The sequence below is a fragment of the Microcaecilia unicolor genome, chromosome 1 (assembly GCF_901765095.1).
Source record: "Microcaecilia unicolor chromosome 1, aMicUni1.1, whole genome shotgun sequence".
NCBI lineage: Eukaryota > Metazoa > Chordata > Amphibia > Gymnophiona > Siphonopidae > Microcaecilia > Microcaecilia unicolor.
In genome coordinates, this window is record NC_044031.1 from 404,142,881 (window position 1) to 404,163,387 (window position 20,507).

Below are 20,507 nucleotides of genomic sequence, written 5' to 3' on the forward strand. Positions count from 1 at the left end.
CCCTGCCCTCTTGTCCAGCGATCTCTTCTCTCTCCCCCTGCCCTCTTGTCCAGCGATCTCTTCTCTCTCCCCCTGCCCTCTTGTCCAGCAATCTCTTCTCTCTCCCCCCTGCCCTGCCCTCTTGTCCAGCAATCTCTTCTCTTTCCCCACTGCCCTGCCCTCTTGTCCAGCAATCTCTTCTTTCTCCCCTCCTCTGAGATCCAAGGCCTACCCCCTCCCTCCAAGATCCAAGGCCCTTCTACTACTGCTTATCATTTCTATAGCGCTACTAAACTCCCTCCCTCCCTCCCTCCCTCCCAGATCCAAGGCCCCCCTCTCCTTCCGTCCATCCGACTGAATTCCAAGGCCCCCCTCCGTCCCTCCCTCCGAATTGCAAAAGCGATCTTGTTCTTACTTCGTTGGGGGTTGGCGAGAGCAGCATGCAGAAGAGAACTCATGGAAAAGCGTGCAGGCTCCCGCTTCAGCCTTCCCTCGTTGTCTGTGGTCCCGCCCTCAAAGGCGGGACCAGAGCTGAGAGACAGACAACGAGGGAAGGCTGAAGCTGGAGCCTGCACGCTTTTCACTGCGTCTGCGTGCTGCTCTCGCCGTAACCCCCGCCGAAGAAGTAAGAAGAAGAAGATCGCTTTTACAATTCGGAGGGAGGGACGGAGGCGGGCCCTGGGAGTCGGACGGAGGGAGGGAGGGACCTAGGAGTCGCACGGAGGGGCGAGCACCCACGGACTCGGCGCCGGGCCCCCCTGGAGGCCCGGGCCCGGGGACTTTTGTCCCCCCCTCTCGGCGGCCCTGCTGCCCTCCTTATCCTTCCTAAAAAGATTATAGCCCGGTATGGTTGCATCCCATTCATGGGAATCATTGAACCGTGTCTCTGTAATGACAACAATATCCAAGTCTTGCTCAAACATCAGGGCTTGCAAATCTATAACTATGGATGAACATAACATACCAGAATTGAAAGTAATACAGTGATTTGTAAGGAGCTTCATATACACACATATATACAATATTCTACAGTGAAATTTAATTATAATCATCACTCTAAAACCAATAATCCAGGCACTGTCCTTTTTCAAATCACTTTCAGGTTTTATTTACAACATGAACAAAGCTATTTTTCAGACATATTAGTCACACATTTCTGAATGAAAACTCACATTTAGACAGAGTTTTAGTTCTCACAAGAAGAAAAATATGTTTCCCTTGCTAAACTTAAAATATTTCTTCCCTCCTTCCCACATTTTCACTCATAAGAAAGCTAAAATTCATGTGATTGCTCTGACTAATTAAAAAAACATCCATCCTCTACCAATCACACTTTTCCAAGTACTAAAAACCCATTCACACCTTTAATTAAAAAGTTCTTCATTATAACTCTGAAGTTATTAATCGTCACTTAACCCTTCATTGCCCACAAAGCAGCACTTTGCTTTCCTTTCTGTTCTCTTCCCCTCACCTTGTACCTGAACTGACTTTCCACACACACAAGTTCAGTTGGTTGCCTGGCAACCCCAGCATGAGCCTGTGTTCTCTTAGCATTCTTTTGTGATCCAGTTGTCTAACTGACCTAACCAAAAAACCATGGGGTTGATATTCAGCCAATGGCACTCAGAGTTTTGCTGAATGCTGCCAGCACTATGGCCAGAAATTCAATGCAAGGCCATGTCCAGACTTCGGCTTTGAATTTCCAAATTTGCAGAGCCAGTTAAGTGTAGCACTTAACTAGCTATGGGTTACTGCATAAAGACTGGACTGACTTTTATTTGGTTACCTTCGCCAGTCAGGGCCGGTGCCAGGGACACTGGCGCCCCCATGCAACTAACAGTTGGCACCCCCTACCATTCCAGCATTTATGTTCTCTCTTCTCCCTTCCTCTTTTCCCACCCGCCCCCTTTTTTCAGCACCCACCCCCTTTCCACCTCTTTCTTCTATCTTTTAACCAGTTCTTAATCCACAATAGAACACTGTCTCGTATTCCATGATAACCTCTCAACAAAATGAAACAAGAGACCACCGGTAAGAGGGGCAACCTCAGATTAAGTCTGCAGGGAAATGAAAGGGAAAAGACGCCCCACCACCGCTCATCTTCCAGCTCGGCCTCAAACTGACTCTCAGTCATCCTCCACTCCATATAGCTCCTTGTACTCGTCCATAGCGCCTGACCGCTGCTCACAGTGAATGGGAACCAGACCGGCATCCATCGCTCTCCCTCTCTCCATACAGAGCTTTGAATAACCATGCCCAAACAGCACGTTCCATCACTTCCTGTTACCCCTTTCTCAGCTCTGTGTGCATACTCCACCCCTAACCTCACATTGATCTTCTCAGGGTCACGGCTGGCGCAGCGCAGGGTAAAGGGCTGTGATTGGTCATTCAGCCCGCACTGTGTTGTATTCCTGTCTCGTGGCTTTATTCCCATTCCACTACAGAAGAAAGTACTATGTGAGTGCTGCATGGGTGCCATGCAGCATGCGCCATCTTCTGCCATGTCATTATCCTGCGCAGTGTGTAAGGCAGCATGCATGTGGCTTCGCTCCTTCTGGAGCCTCCAAATGTTCGCATCCCCCGGCATGCATACCTTGATTACCGCGTTCTGCCACCCTGTCACCGGTTAAGTGCTGAATATCGACACTTAACTGACCAACTGCTGACTCTGCCCCTGGAACACTCCCAAAATACCCAGTTTTGAGATAGGTGCTAACAGGACATTTTCAGCAGCACTAACTGGTTTAGTACTGCTGAAAATGACTGGTTAGCCTAAACAAGTGATTTAACCAGCCAGGAGTTATTTCTGGTCAATTAAATCTCTTTGAATATAAACCTGCTGACTATTCAGGGATGTTATACACCCTGGCATCAGCATAGATTAATAAGAATTTTCTAGCTGGGTTCGCTGAAAGGAGAAACCAGGAGAGAAGCTAGGTGGGTTCTACAGCTTATATATTGCAGTGGAGGGAATGGTGTCTTTTGCCTTTTTTCTGTCAAGATGTCTGCTGAAACAGTAAGCTCCAGTGAGAGTTGGCGTGTAGTACTGAACAAGGCCTGAACCAATAGAAAAGGCAAGTATATTAGATACTGTCCAAACTTCAGGATAAACCCTGGGGGGGGGGGGGGGGGGGAAGTTTTGTAGTAACCACTTTATCCCTAAAGTACTCAAAAGAGGCAGCCAGTAATAGACCAATTGCCCTAGCTGGGAACCAGATTGAGGCTGAGCCAAAGAGCCAAGACGCCTATAGGTGCAAGTTTAGGATTCTGCTCCCTTAACGATTGCAGAGACCTTTAGCGGCTCTACTAGAGTATTGGATTTTGACTTGTAAATACCCTCACAGATTCTGGGAGAAGAGGAGGACTCTCCTGACCAGTGACTAAAATGGTGGGAGGGACACCTTGTGGTGTAGAATTCCTCCAGGAGTAACTATATTATTGAACTATACAGTTGTACTAGATTGATGTCCCTGTAGGGCTCCTCAATATAGCTCTCTGTCTGCCTCAGCTACTCCAAGTCTGCTGCTGTAGCTTTAAGAGATTGAACTCGTTCTTGCAGCAGCAGTATGGTTTATGTTTTGTTTTTTATTCTGTCCTGTTTTTATTATATCTCTTTCTTTGATCATTTTTAGATTGTTATTAGATATTGTAAATCGCTCAGATAGGTTGACCATGAGCAGTATAACAAATAAAGAGAAACTTGAAACTTGTGCTTTAAACTTGGTTCTTTGTTGATCTATGATGCAATTTCATATGGGAATGCATTTCGATTAGAATATTAATCGTCACTTAACCCTTCATTGCTCAGAGTCACAAGGAACTGTGGTGGGAATAAAAATAAATAAATAATATACCTTTAATTATGCGATTAATCACAATTACAAATTTTAATCAAAATGCAGCCCTAAAAAATGAAAGAATGAAAAGACAAAAAATACAAAATGCATACTGAAAAATTACAGATTAAAGAATCTAAAACAGCATGCAGAATAGCTATGAACAGCCCTACAGTTTTCAGAGCCTACTTCAGAAAAGTAAGCTTTGTTATATAATGATGTTCAAGTATTGCAGATCTGCTTTGTCAATAGTATAATGCAAGTTCCAGGGCTGCACTATGCCTTAAACTGGTAATGACGTCACTGAAATGTCCGTGTTCTCTGCCTTCATCTATTAGTTAAGGTGAAAGCCTGGCTCTACTTCCAAGTGTTTACTACATAGGGTGACTAACCAGACATTTTCAGCGGTGCTAACTGGTTAAGTGCCACTGAAAATCACTGGTTTGGCCCAACCAGGTGATTTAACTGACCAGGAATCATTTCCGGCCAGTTAAATTGCTTTGAATATTGACCCGTAGGAATTTTGGTGAAAACCGAGTGAGACTGTAACTATTCATAAGTACCAGTAATCATTTTATAATGCTTATGATAAACACATGTCATAGCATAACATACAAATGAGCTTCTTATAAATAAATGCACTGACAGAAACTATGGGATGTTTTTATTGAGCTGCGTTAGATGCCAATGCGCACCTAATGCAGCTTAAAAATAAAGTACTACAGGACACATTCTGGCATTCTGTGGAAACTTCCAAATGTGTGTGTGCTAACTGCACAAAAAATTATTTTGAGGGGGTATGTCAGGGGCAGAGAGTAGACGTTCCTAAACTAACTAATTAGCGCATCTACATTACTGCATGCTAACTGGTTAACACAGGGATACCATGTGAGCCATTACTGCCTACTAAATGGGTGGAAGTAAGTGCCCATGTGGTAATTTCCAAAATGGCTGAGAACTAATGGCAGCATTAGCATATGAAGCCAACAGTCAGAAATGAGGAAGGAAAAAAAAAGAGGAAATCAAAGCTACTCCAATAAATCAGGTCATTATTGCCTCAAAAATGATGTCAGCCAATTGTCAAAAGGCTCGACATGGCCGTGTTTCAGCAGATGTGCCTTCATCAGGAGCCTTATGTAGATTAAAAATAAAAACCTATTAATAAATACAGTACACCAATGAAATACAGAATAAAACAATTAAATAAATAATTAAAACAGCATGAATAATAATTATCATTGGAGGTTTAAAAAATAAAGCATAGTATAAACAGGAATGCACAAAAGGTACAAAATATAATGAAAATTAAAAATTACAATATTAAATTATGATGCGCAAGTAAAAAAAAATACCTTAGGAACAAAATGCTATCAATAGTAGCTTGCGAGATACTACTAGAAAACATACATACCTTATTGACCACATAACCAAAAGTCTAAGAATGATGACTGGTACAAATATAAATAAAAACAAAAAGATAAGTAGAATATGATGACATAAACATCCAAAAAAACTTATTTGTTGTAACGAGTATTGTTAACCATAAGGAGTATGTAAACAAAAAGGGAATGGAATAACAATATGCAAATACAAGGCAAGAGAAAAACACAATGTTGTAAACATATGGCAGACACCAAAAATAGAGAGAAAACAACAAACTTTGGAACAATGTATAGTTCTATATATATAAAAAAAATGTAAATAAATTGCCTGTGGAGATACTTGTAATAAAACAAAAGTGCTAGTGAGCAATGCTAAAAAAAAGTGCTCAAAACATGATGTGCTGTGTATATGTATAGAAAATAGATAATACTATACCACATCAAATAATCATAAATATTGTGACAAAACATCATTAACCAAAATATAAGCGAACATAACAATCACTAATACAGATGAAACTTGAATCATGTAAATAACAGAATTGTAAATCGAAGATAAATGAGTACAAAAACCTGAAAACACAAACCAAAATTGCAAGTGTAGTGCTGAAAAGAAATTTAAAAATACTAACAAAGGATACATTTATATGTATATAAAAAATGAGAAGAAAAAACATAGGAGTTCCTTTTACTAAGCTGTGGCAAACGTTTTTGATGCACGCTGGGGGCCCCCTTTTACCACAGCAGGTAAAAGGCTGGGTTTTTAAAAAATAGAAATAGCTGTGTGGCAAGTGAAGCACTTACTGCGTGGCCATTTCTGGGGGGGGGGGGGGGGAGCACTTACTGCTACCCATTGAGGTGGCAGTAAAGACTCCCGTGCTAACCTGGTGGAAACCGGGCAGCACACGGCACTGCCCAATAACCACCGGGTAAACATCTGTGCTACAAAAATAAAAACATTTTGTAGTGCCAGAAATGGCACATCCTGGGGGTGGGAACTAGCGCATTGGGCTTACTACCACTTAGTAAAAGATCCTCACAATATAATTAAGGGCCCTGTTTACTAAGGTGTGCTAGCATTTTTAGGGCATGATAAGTCATATAGAATGGCAACACCCATCTTAATGCTCACAGCGTTACATATTTAAAACAGTATGTACTGAGCTACATGTAATTTAGTGCACCAAGAAAATCCCTAAAAACCAAATTAAAAAGTATGGAGAGAATAAATATCAAATAGAAGTATTTAAATGATGCAAACAAAATGATGAATAGTGTGAACAAAGAAAATCACTGTGGGCAGTAATACCATGAAGAATTTATAAAGTGGCATGCCCAAAACATTATGTGCTGCATGAAAATAAGTATGCTAAATCGCAGTGCTTAGCAGACCATCTTAAACAGGTGAGGTGAGAGAGTGAAATGCTATAACAGAGCTGTAAAAACAAAATGAACTGTGTAAGAACTAGCACGAGTAGTGCTGAAAAATAAAAATGAAACTATGGGGACCTGAGTGCGGTGATTTAATTACAACTAAAGTTGTACATAAGGCCACATTGCTGATGTAATATTAAAAGTAAACCGATAAAAATATGGCCACGTAAACATTGCTGGCAAAAATAAAACTACATAAAATAAACAGTAGAATCTTACTGAACAAAGTTACTTCAGGTAGTTCAACCCAGCCTCATGTTTGCAGAAAATAAAAAAATAGGCCTTAGCGTGGGGGAAAGACCCATGTATGAGCCTGCTCAGGCCATCTTCTACTTCACCTTTGTAAAAGGTCCCCGCAGCGAGTAAAAAGTCCCCAGACAAACATGGCCACGCGGTAAGAGAGCTCTTACCACTTGGACATGAGCACACGCTCAGGGTAGAACTATAGCTGGTGGCCACGTTGGGCTGGCGGTAGTCCCAATTTAGCGTTCGCTAAGCCTGCGTTGGGCTTACTGACACTTTCTAAAAGATCCCTTGTGTGAAGCTGCACACTGCTAATTAATTAACAGCGTGAGCTGCCTAGACAGACATGCATATTCTGGCTGGCACAGCTGGAACTTTGTGGATGAACGGCTGATATGCTAGTGTGACATTTCTGTGAATCCCCTTGGAGAACCGCTTTGCATTTCCTCGGTCTACGGAGAACCACTGTCAGGGCATCTGAAGGTTATTAACCTATTTCCCTTTAGGTGGGTTCTCAGCATCAAGAGACGATAGAGTTTCATGTAATGGCATAACTATTTTTTTATTTTTGTTACATTTGTACCCCGCGCTTTCCCACTCATGGCAGGCTCAATGCGGCTTACATGGAGCAATGGAGGGTTAAGTGACTTGCCCAGAGTCACTATGGGGGGCCACGGGGCCCTGGGCCTCCTCAAACTGGCTCCAGGGCCCCCAGTTTGGCTGGTGGGGGTCCCCAACCCTCGCCAGCTAAGACAAAAGCGGTGGGGGAGAAGAGGTGGTGCCGGGATGTGGCAGCAGGGAGGCGGGCCAAAATGTGCCTCCTCCCACTTCTGTCGTCCCCCCCCCTCCTGTCGAGGTCTGGCTATGCCCCTGGTTTCATGTATTCCCCAGATCTGACCATCAGGTCATTTTGGGGCTTCCCTCCTTGCAGAAGCATCAACCTTATATTGACTGGCACTCTGGTGACATTCTAGCCTGGGGTTCCACCTGTTCTCAGTCTTGCTTAACATCTGTTCAACCTCAGCTAACCCTGCCCTTGTTGGATTCACCCCAGGACAAGCCTCCATCTTGGAATCCCGACACAACATGGACCCTGCAAAGATTCTTGCTATTTCCAAAATTACATTGTGCAAAACACTACTGTGAGACTTTTGTGCTTAAGTGCTATGGACCTGATTATTAATCAAGTAACGGTCAATGATTTTTAAGGCACAGGCCGCTGTGGCTGAATTTGACAAAGATATTGAATGCTGTGCCTAATCCAGTTATTGGCACTGAATCACTGGGTCTTGTCTGGCTGCCATATCTGGGTCCTGGCTGATATTTAGCACCGGTATCCCAATAATTATCCAGGTAAGTTAGGATTGCTATTTCTGTGGTCCTAATTGCCAGATAGATATCAAGCAGCATGGTAACTTCCAGGTCTTCCTAACCTCTGCCCCTGGACTGCCCAGCACTAACAAGAGAAAGGGAAAGGGGATGGGACTTAATATACTGCCTCTGGTTACAATTAAAGCAGTTTCCATATTTTAGCAACTTGCCAGAGTCACATAAGAACATAAGCATTGCCATACTGGGACAGACTGAAGTCCATCAAGCCCAATATCCTGTGTCCAACAGTGGTCAATCCAGGTCACAAGTATCTGGCAAGATTCTAGAGCAGCAAAACCGATTTTATACTGCTTATCCTATAATATGCAGTGGATTTTCCCATCTTAATAATGGCTTATGGACTTTTCTTTTAGAAAATTATCCAAACCTTTTTTAAACCCTGCTAAACAATATTTTCTCCAATTCATTTTCAATTTACTACTTAGTAGCTTCATTGCATGCCCCCTAGTCCTAGTATTTTTAGAAAGAGTAAACAAGTGATTCACATCTACCCGTTCCACTCCATTCAGTATTTTATAAACCTCTGTCATATCTCTCCTCAGCCGTCTCTTCTCCAAGCTGAAGAGCCTTAGCTGCTTTAGCTTTTCCTCATAGGGAGCTCATCCTATCCCCTTTATCATTTTCACCGCCCTTCTCTGTACCTTTTCTAATTCCACTATATCTTTTTTGAGATGCAGCAACCAGAACTGCAGACAATATTCATGGTGCGGTCGCACCATGGAGCGACATTATAACATTCTCAGTTTTGTTTTCCATTCCTTTCCTAATGATTCCTATTTGCTTTCTTTGCCACCACTGCACATTGAGCAGAGGGTTTCAACATATCATCAACGATGACATCTAGATCCTTTTCCTGGGTGGTGACTCCTAATGTGAAACCTTGCATCACGTAGCTGTAGTTTGGGTTCCTCTTTTCCATATGCATCACTTTGTGTTTGCTCACAAAACTGTCCACTCTGCAGACTTCACTTACCTAGGAACCAAATGATGAACTCCTTACCACCCAAAATAAGAAATATACAGGAATATACTAGATTCCGCAAAATCCTCAAATCGTTCCTATTCAAACAAACCCCCACAAAGAAGAACCATATCTCAAACAATTAATTATTATCTGAATTGGTTAATTACTCTATTTACCATTAACTTTCTCTTTGCTTCGTGTAAAATTTCTTATTCATAATAGATTTTCTAAATGTTAAACATACATAGCTATCCCAGCATGTTTATGATATTGTATTGTAAAAGTGGATCCTTACATCAAATTACTTTCTTATGCATTATTCTTTGTTATGTATCCTATACTGTTTATTGTAAACCACATTGAACTCAAACTTGTTTGAGATAACATAGAAACGTGGAGGAGCATAATCAAATGTGGGCGCCCATCTCTAAGGACGGCCCCATAAAGGGGCGTCCCCGACCGTATTATCGAAACAAGATGGGCGCCCATCTTTCATTTTGATAATACAGTCAGGGACAGCCAAATCTCAACATTTGGGTCGACTTTAGAGATGGCCACCCTTAGAGATGGCTGACCTTGGTTTTCGCCGATAATGGAAAGTAAGGACATCCATCTCAAAAATGGCCAAATCCAAGCCATTTGGTTGTGGAGGAGCCAGCATTTGTAGTGCACTGGTCCCCCTCACATGCCAGGACACCAACCAGGCATCCTAGGGGGCACTGCAGTGGACTTCAGAAATTGCTCCCAGGTGCATAGCTCCCTTACCTTGGGTGCTGAGCCCCCCAAACTCCCACCCCAGGTTCGCCTGCCTGAAGTACACTGCACCCACTACAACTGCTCCAGGGACCTATATACTGCTGCAATGGATCTCAGTATGGCATTTGAGGCTGGCATAAAAGTATTTTTAACCTGTTTTTTATGGTGGGAGGGGGTTAGTGACCACTGGGGGAGTAAGGGGAGGTCATCTGCTCAGTTCGGGCATCTTTTCATGGCTTGGTAACGAAAAAAAATGGACCAAGTAAAGTCAGCCAAGTGCTCATCTGGGACCCCCTTCTTTTTTCCATTATTGGCCGAGGACGCCCATCTCCTAATTACGCCCCAGTCCTGCCTTTGCTACACTGCCAACACACCCCCATGAACCTTGGTCGTCCCCACGATGGAAAACCATCAAGGGTGTCAAAAAATCAGCTTTCGATTATGCCGATTTGGGCGGCCTTGCGAGAAGGGCGCCCATCTCCCGATTTGTGTCAAAAGATGGGCGGGCCTTCTCCTTCGAAAATAGCCTGGATAGTAACATAGCAGATGATGGCAGAGAAAGAACCTGTATGGTCCATCCAGTCTGCCCAACAAGATAAACTCATATGTGCTACTTTATGTGTATACCTAACTTTGATTTGTATCTGCCATTTTCAGGGCACAGACCGTAGAAGTTTGCCCAGCACTAGCCCCGCCTCCCAACCACTATCCCCGCCTCCCCCACCGGCTCTGCCACCCAATCTCCACTAAGCTTCTGAGGATCCATTCCTTCTGAACAGAATTCCTTTATGTTTATCCCATGCATTCTTGAATTCTGTTACCGTTATCATCTCCACCACCTCCCGCGGGAAGGCATTCCAAGCATCCACCACTCTCTCCGTGAAAAAATACTTCCTGACATTTTTCTTGAGTCTGCCCCCCTTCAATCTCATTTCATGTCCTCTAGTTCTACTGACTTCCCATCTCCAGAAAAGGTTCGTTTGCAAATTAATACCTTTCAAATATTTGAACGTCTGTATCATATCACCCCTGTTTCTCCTTTCTTCCAGGGTATACATGTCAGGGTCAGCAAGTCTCTCCTCATATGTCTTGTAATGCAAATCCCATACCTTTTTTGTAGCTTTTCTTTGCACCGCTTCAATTCTTTTTACATCCTTAGCAAGATACGGGCTCTGTGGGATATAATGTCACAAATAAATAAAGCTGCCATTTGGATGCCCAGTCTCCCAGTCTCATGAGGTCCTGTGGGAATCAAACCCAGTTCCTCCATTAGGCTACTAATGCTGCAGCAGTCAGAAGAGATATTCAGCGGCACTCTTGACTGACTGCTGCTGAATTTTTATTTTGTTTTATTTAGTTACACATTCTTGATATACCGCAAGGGCTGTTACTGGGTTCTATGCGGTTTACTATATCATATCTGTTCTAGACGAGTGTTGGTCAGTGCGATTTAACTGGCAGGAGCCTCTTCTACCCAGTTAAATTGTTTTCAATATCAACCCTTTTATTTAAAGTTTAGGGTCATTTTTAGCACTATTTACACAATGATTTTAGTTCTGCACAATTTTTTTTTCCTTGTGGAACATATTCCTTAGAAGTTAAAGACCTTGTGGAAGGAGAACAAAGGATGAAATTATTTCAAAAGTGACCTGGTAAGGCCAACATTTTTGCTTTAGTTTTGTTCAGTCCTAAACTATGGTCCTAATGCATAGTTCTGATCATTGTAGTCCTAGCTATGATATTGCTATGAACACTGATATAGGCATTAATGCTAACTCAACCAAATATTCCTGGAAAGGATGACTATGGAGGCAGACATTAATTCTTAGAGCTAGTATGTACAGTACTATAAGATAATGGACAAGAAAGAAAGAAAAGAAAGAAAGAAAGAAAGAAAGAAAGAAAGAAAGAAAAGAAAGAAAGAAAGAAAGAAAGAAAGAAAGAAAGAAAGAAAGAAACAGGACATTTCAATTAATGTTCTGGTCCCTAACACAGAAATTGCCAGAAAATTCAGAGATGCAGGTGGCTTTCCAGCAAATAAAGTATGCTTTTAAACTGTCATATCATGTCATTGAGTCACCTGCCGGTTATCTGCTCTGGCTCACTGCCACCTTGTGTCTGAAACAACCACACAATCAGGTACTTGCACTAGAATAATATATTTAATTTCTCCTCCTGTCTGTTTCTCCTCTGACAACAGCAGTGTTCAACATCTTAAGGCATCAAGGTCAACACAGACATGTACAGGAGGCAATTAAGTACTGGCTGGCATAAACTCATGGATCAACCAAAGTACTTTTTCTGTCACATTTTGTTGTCAGGGTAGGGTTACCATATTTGCAGAGACAAAAAAAGAGGACAGAAAAAATAAAAATGGTTGCTACCATTGCCAAGGAAATATTTAATCATAGTTAATGAACACACATTAAGCAATGACTTACTTACAGTACAGCAATAGACAATCTATGCAGTGGCATAGCAAGGAGGGCCTGCCACCCAGGGCGGTTCGCCGTTGCAACCCCCCCCCCCTGGGTGTAGCACGATGACACTCCCCCTTGGCACATCAACACCCCCCCCCCGACCCAGTGCCTACCCTCCTCAGCTCCCCTCCAAAAAGCTCCCGCAACCCTACCTTTAAAGAAATTTCAGAAGCCGTGGAGAGGCGAGGCGCAGCGCCTCACGCCTGCATGTAAAAGAAGCGTAGATCGTCATCAGGCCTTCCCTCACGCTGTCTGTCCCGCCCTTGCGGAAATAGGAAGTTGTGTCAGCAGAGGGCGGGACAGACAGTGTGAGGGAAGGCCCGATGACGATTCATGCTTCTTTCACATGCAGGCGCGAGGCGCTGCACCTCCCCTCTCCACGGCTTCCGAAATTTCTTTAAAGGTAGGGTGCGGGAGCTGGTTGGAGCCGGAGGGAGCTGAGGAGGGTAGGCACTGGTCGGGGGGGGGTTGATGCACCGAGGGGGGGGGGTGTGTCATCTTGCTGCACCCGGGGGAGGGGAGCTGGCAGGGAGCACCCCCCCCCCCCGAGCTGACACCCGGGGCGGACCGCCCCTCCAGCCCCCCTTGCTACGCCACTGAATCTATGTTCAAAAATGTCCAGATTTGAGTTTGATGGAGTCTGAGCCCAAGCATACTTAGCAGAAGAGCACATATCCCATCAAAAGGTTTTCTGGCTTCTGAAATACATGTGAAAGTCTTTGCATGATATATGCTTAAGGTTGTGCTGCATGAACAAAATTCCTTTGACAGAGAGGGGATCAGCATAGCATTTCTCTCTCTTTAGCACCCCCATATGTCCAGACTGACTAATAAGCTAGAGATGGTTTCTCTCATTATGTGGGTAGTGTGTTGGTCATAGGCACATAAAAGAAAAAGAGGACACTTCCCTAAAAATTAAAAATCCTGGAGGACATATCTGAAGATGTCCAAAAAGAGGACATATCCTCTTAAAAGAGGACATATGGTAACCCTAGGTTGCTGCATTCCCATAAAAGATTCACCCAGCCTTCTGCAAAGTAAGGATAATCTCTACCACAGAGTTGGCCTTAGGGAGGGTACAACCCAGGCAATTGTCCTAGGCCCCTATCCTACAAGGGCTTTCAAGCTTTCATGAAACTAAAGGAGTTACACATTTTTGCCCTAAGCCTCAACCTGTCTAACACCAGCCCTGCCTTCTAGTGTGGTAACCCTCAGATATTGTAGCCCTTTCTCGCTGTGTTCCTGCATCAGTTGGAGACCCCTTTTAGAGAGCTCTGGGTTTCTCTTAATACATCCTAAATAGTTTTGACATATATTTTTCAAATAGTGTCAAGTTCTTTTGTCAAAAGTTTCTCTCTTCTAACCAGCTTTGGATTAAGACTTCCTGGAACACTGCCTCCCCTCAGCCTCCTGTTTCCTGCACCTCTTGGAAACCAGTTCCCTTTTAACTTGTTTCACTTCAGAGCTACATTTCTCAACAGCCTTCTTTTCTCTCATTCTCTCTCTTTCTGGAAAAAAGATTGTCCTCTTTGTATCTGGCTTGCTATACTCTCCCTATCTGAAGACTGCTCTCAATTATGCAAGCTGTCCATCTAGTTGCACATCATAAATAGTTTACCAAACACTTAATCCCCACAATTATGTTATTTCTGAACAAGTACAAATTATATATTTATATATCATACAACTAATTTCAAGTATTTTTTTTTTAATATTCTGCACAATCTAAACCAGTTACAGTTTTTCAGAGCAGATTACAAATATTAGTTAACAATATTAAACAGCAAAAATACAAAAACACATATAAACTGCAATTGCAAAGTTTATCATAAAAATACAATTACTGTAAAAATAGCAAAATACAAAATCATACTCAATCAGGAGTCAAGTCATAACAATGTTAAAAAGTATATCCATCCAATCAGTGGCCACAATAAAATAAAAAAGAATACGCCATCATCACAAAAGCAAAAATCTAAAAAAAAATATTGATTGATTACTTGTATCCCACAATTATCCAAAAACAGTTTGGTTCAATGTGACTTACATTTAACAGTTGTTAGAGATTACATTAATTCAATTACATTTACAAAATTGTATGATGATGTGTTACAGTGGTTGGCAAGAAAACATTAGTGCGTATGGAATAGTCATTGAGTTTTTTGAGAAGATATGCCTTAGTTCATTTCTTATATGAAAAGATGCATTACAGTTTGAAGTTGTGTTGTGTATTGTTGTTCCAGAATGATTAGTGCATATTTTACTCATAGAATTTCCTGAAGAGGTAGGTCTTTAGGTCTTTTCTGAACTGGATGTAGTTTTGCGATACTTCTTATGACTATGGGAACTGAGTTCCACCATTTTGAGCCCAGGTAGCTAAATCCTGCCATGTAGGTGGACTTGTATAGTATGTTTTTGCAGTTGGGCATGTGAAGTAGTAAGTAACCTTTGGTTCCTGGGTTTGTATTTCTTGGTGATAGTTTGATCGTGTTTAGCATGTAGTCCGGTGACATACCAAACTGCATTTTGAAGATGATTGTGCTGGTTTGACAAATAATCTGACCTTGATCAGGAGCCAATGTAGCATTATGAGTAGTGGGGTTGCAATATCATATTTCAACTTTTTGAATATCAATCTCACTGCTGTGTTTTGGATGGTCTGCAACAATCGTAGTAGGTTTTCTTTGTAGCCTACATGTGCTGCATTACAGTAGTAGTTGAGACAATATCAGTGTCGTGACTATAGGACAGAATGACTGTCTGGGGAAATAGTCTCTGATTCTTCTCAGTTTCCGTAGTGTTTTGAAGCTTTTTGACATGCTTGCAGCAACTTGGTCTTCAAGGTTCAGATGTTTGTCAAGGATGTTTCCTAGTATTTTTATTTGTGTTTCAATTGTAAAATTGTTGATCTATTATGAGGTTTTGGTAAGTAGTGGGATTGTGCTGGCTGGATAAAACCAGGAGTTTGGCTTTGTCTTGGTTCAGTTTAAGTTTGATAGTTGTGGCCCAGTTTTCCATGAGGTTCAGTCCTTTTTTTTGGCCTTATCCAGTATCTCTGTGATGCTGTTGTTGAAAGGTATGTAGATGGTGACATTGTCTGCGAATATGAATGGGTTTAAACCCATTTTTTTCTGGTTTCTTGCCAAGTGAAGCCACCAGGACATTGAATAATATTGGTGATATTAGGGAACCCTGAGGGACCCTGCATTCAATGATCCAGGAGGCTGAAAATTTATTGGACATCTTGACAAAGTAGGATCTAGTTTTTAGAAAACCATTGAACCAGGCTGCTATAGCTCCAGTTATTCCTATATTGTTGTGCAGGGTCATTAGTATTGTGTGATCTAGGTTGAAGGCGCTTGACATATCGAATTGTAGTAGTAGTATTGACTGGCGTTGGCTTATTATTTTTCTTAATTGTGTGATCAGGGTGGTTGTGACTATTTCAGTGCTATAGCATGGTCTGAAGCCTGATTGAGAGCTACGAAGGACTGAGTAGTGCGTTTAGTATTCCATTAATTGTTGTGCTACTAGTGCCTCCATTGTTTTGTCAGAAGTGGTGTTGATGCCACTGGTCTGTAATTAGTGAGTTCATTGATCTTTCTGGTGGCATCTTTAGGGATTGGGGTGAGTATGATGTTGCCCTTGTCAGAAGACAAATGGCCTTTCAAGAACGTGTACTCTACGTGTTCAGTTAAGCGTTTGATGAAACATTTTGTCAGTAGTGCTTTAACTGAGCTGGTTGTTGGTATCTTAAAGAAGGACCAGATTCTGTCTACCTTGATGTGGTTCTTGTTGATTTCACATTCGTGTAGGAAAATCTATGAGTGCTGTTTGTATTACAGCTAGGTTCAATCTTATTTTTTATTATTTTTTCTTCAAAATATTGTGCAAACTCATCTGCTGTGGTGGTTTTTCAATTGACATTAGCAGAGCTTGTGTGTTCAGTACGTTTTTATTAGTTCATATTTTTTTTCATGTTTTCTCTTCTGGGGTATGTATATGCTATAGTATCCTGCTTTGGCTCTTTAATGGTGTGTTTGTACTTATTTAGGGCTTTCCTCATGTGGTTTTGTTCTTGTCTGATTTGTTTTTGGATCATTTTCTCTCCAGTTTCATGCACAGTTTTTCATCTCTAATAGTTCCTCGTTGAACCAGGGGTGCACTTCTCATTTCCTCTTAGTTTTCATTTTGAGTGGTGCTATTTTGTTTAGTGTGTTCCTATTTAGTTCATCCCATTTCTCATGAAGTGATTACTAGTGGGTATTATGTACAGTATGTTTGGTCATTCATCGCTGTTGACCAGAAGCTATGGTTGTCCACCTTTCCTCTGGTTAGGGCAGTGGTGGTGTCCTCGGTTCTCTGTTTTTGCCATTCTCTTTCCATTGAAGTGTGAAGGGTGAGTTTGTTATGGTTGACCATGGCACCTCTGCCCAGTTATGATTCTCTATTATATGGTTGTTATAGGCTAAGAGTCTGTAACCTAGTATGTCTAATTGGTGACCTTTTACATGAGGATGAGGTGGCTGGTGTCATTTTGAAGTTCCATTGGTTCTGGAAGTTTGTTAGAAGCCTAGTGTTGGGGTCATGTTGTTTGTCTAGGTGTAGATTGATATCACCTAGTAGAAGGACATTTGAGAAGTTTATGCATATGTTTGAAATAAAGTCCATTAAGTCATCTTGGGCATTGGACCATCTTCTAGGTGGGCAGTAGAAAAGTATATCACATAATTGATCAGTTAATGTTGAGTCTGTGATTTGCATGCCATGATTTCAGTCACAGGGGATTATGTTCAGCTATGGTTTCTACTGTAAAGAAGGATTTGTATATTATTAAGGCAACCCCGTCTCCTTTCTTTTTAGTTCTGTTGATGTGTGTTATTTTATATCCTGGCGGGCATAAGACAAGCAGTACTGGGTCATCTCACATTTGCATCTACGTTTCTGTTATGATTAGTATACCTAACTGCTTGGTTTCAATTCAGTATCTAATTATGGTTGACTTGTTAACCGCTGATCTCGCACTTATGTAACCTATAGGAATGGGTACATATGTATCAGTGTTGATGTTGGTGTACTTAACAGTCTGTAAATGTCTGTGTGTTCTATATTTTTTTGATGTTGTGGCCATTGCGTTTGTTACTTGTGCTTATCTTTTTGGTATTGGTTAGGGTGGCTGATCTCTGGTTTGTTTTGGTTTTTATAGTTTGGTCTTTCCAGTTGGTGAGGGGGGCATTGTCTTTCTGTAACAAGTACCGGAATTTTGTTCCATTCGTTGATTGAGGCGGCATGTAACCCCATTATCCATAGTAGTATCGTGCAGTAGAAAAACCATGATCTAATATTGGCTATAATGGGATATGTTGTGGGACTTGTGGTAGAGTGGTGGTAATTAGGGGTAATTTCTGGAGCCACCAGTGGTCTACCCAAGTCGCTTAGTAAACTTGGACTTTATTCCACAGTTTTTCCCTGATGTACAATGGTGCAAATTGTCTATTATAAAGACTGAGACATAACAGGCAACAAAAGACTTGTGATAGGAATCCGATCTATCGTATCTAAGGGGCTCCGCAGTCAATTGGACAGAGAGACCACAAAAAAAGAGTGTTTGCCTCAAAATATCAGATAATCATATTTAGAAACCATAAATATGGCCAACTCTAAAATTTTGTATTGTACATTCCCTTGTCTTTATTTTTGCTTTATATTCACATTTTAAATAAATATCAAATTCAACACCCTAAATTCCAGTAATAAGTGTTTATAGAAAAGAACAATATCTGCAGTCTAACAGAATCTAAAATATATACTCTCCAAAGATGCCAAGAATGAAAAATTAAGAAGCAGGAAAAAGAGGAAAAAAAGTGAAAGTAAATTCCCACAGAGGAGTGTTACCATCATTTAAATATATAGGATCAGTAACCTAACCTTTACCCCCTCACCAGTGCTTGACAGTACAACATTCCAAAGATCCACGGCCTCATCCAATGAGTAAGATTCATCAATAACTAAATTCGGTAACCACTCCCTACTCAGATCTTCCAACTCAAATATGGCTGACCACTGATCTTACAGTCATGATTCTTCCTCTGCCCAACTACTTCCACAAAACTCATATACAAGGTCAATAAAGAATGATCTGACCAACACACTGGTTCAACCTCAACAGGGCTGCACAAATGACCAAATATAACAGGAGCCAAAAAAAAAAATCAAATCTAGGACATATCCTGCCTGATGCATAGGCATTGTAACTATTTGCTCCACTTGAAAAGCTGACAGTGAAACAACACATGGTTCTTCTCTACAACAATAGAATCATCAGAATTAAAAGGCACATTAAAATCGCCCAACAAACATAACTGCTCAAAATCCACAGATAAACCCATCAAAAATTCTAAAAATAGAAAACCATCCATCCAACACACTTCAGGAGGTACATACACCACACACAACACAATATACCAATTTTGAATCACTACACATCCTCCCAACTCATTTGTAACCAAAACAAACATTCCTTAAAAAAAAAACACCACCCTTCTTCCTAAAATGACAAGCCCACTCCCAGTTATAAACAGCAAGACAACATTGTCTTGGTGCAACCTGATCTCACTTATGTAACACAACACATTATACGGTAATCACCCCCTCAACATATTATAAATCATCTCTGTTTTGTTCCTAACCGACCTAGGGTTAATGTAATCCCCTTTCATACTACCAAAACACATTCCATCCTTTTTCAACAACCGCACACTCTGCAAACACATGGTCACCCCTGAAACTTTTTGCCAATGACCCATACCTCCCCCTCCCTGTCACCACCTCAATCACAGCCATAAACAACATTCCCTGCAACCAACCTCAATAATTCTTGCCCAGAATCCCTGCAAAGAAAGTTCACCCAAAGGAGTGGCCAGCTCCTTAATCGTGCTACTTTGTTGGTGCAACAAAGGCAGCACTCGCTTCTCTGGTGCGTTGCACTCCGGTGCCAACCTGGTACTGGACGATGTCATCAACAGGGGTGGGGGTAAACTATGGTCCCGGCCAGGGTCAGCTCAGCAGGTGTTGATGGCACAGAGGGGCTTCCAAAACAGATGACCTTGGAAGCAGCAAGAGAACCAGCAGACAGCAAGACATCACAACGCAGCACTTTCCTCCTCCAGTGCCTACCTGCTATTCCTATTGTCTTTAAAAGGTTATAATTATACCAATATTAAAAAATATTTCTGAAGGAGTAGATCCCATGGTTGACTACTATCCCATTTAAACTTTATGTTTATTAATAAAAGAAATTCAGGAAAAATTGGTGATACACCAACTTTCAACCATCCCACCCTTATTCAGTTGGATGATTGTATTAAGATTGTGTTGGAGGCCATGGTGGATGGCATCCAGAGAAAAACAGATCAGAACTTGGATGTACTTTTTACTCAGGCCTTTAATTAATTGTATCGGCAAGAGGAATAAACTGTAATTTATTCAGTAGAGTGATGATTGTATAATCTGTTATTATACTAATTGTGTTTTATTTTGTAAATGTTTTTTTTAATTATTGTATACCACTTAAAACCAGGGATAGTGCAGTCTAGAAATAGGGTGATAAATAAATAAATCCAACTGGATCTTTCAGCAGTTTTTTATACCATTTACCACGGTCTACTACTTTCTCAGTTGAGCGAGGTGGGATTGAGGGGAATTACTCTTTCAATGGTTTCATTTCTGCCTGTCTGGTATATTACAGGAAGCTCTCTAGGAAGACCTTCTTTCAGAATTCTTACTGATGAAATATGACAGCTGAGAAGGATCATTATATCTCTAAATTCATTTTAATATGCATGTGGTGCCTCTAGCCTATACGATTGTTCAGTTTGATGTGGAGTTTGTCATATTTGTAGGTGATATCCAAATAGCGTACCTGCTTGAAATGCATCTTGAGCTCAGATTTAGCAATGATGTTTAATTAAATCTCCCAAATTCATATAATTCTTATTCATATAGTGGCCAGTATTTCAGGGGACTAGCACGAGGCTGAGGC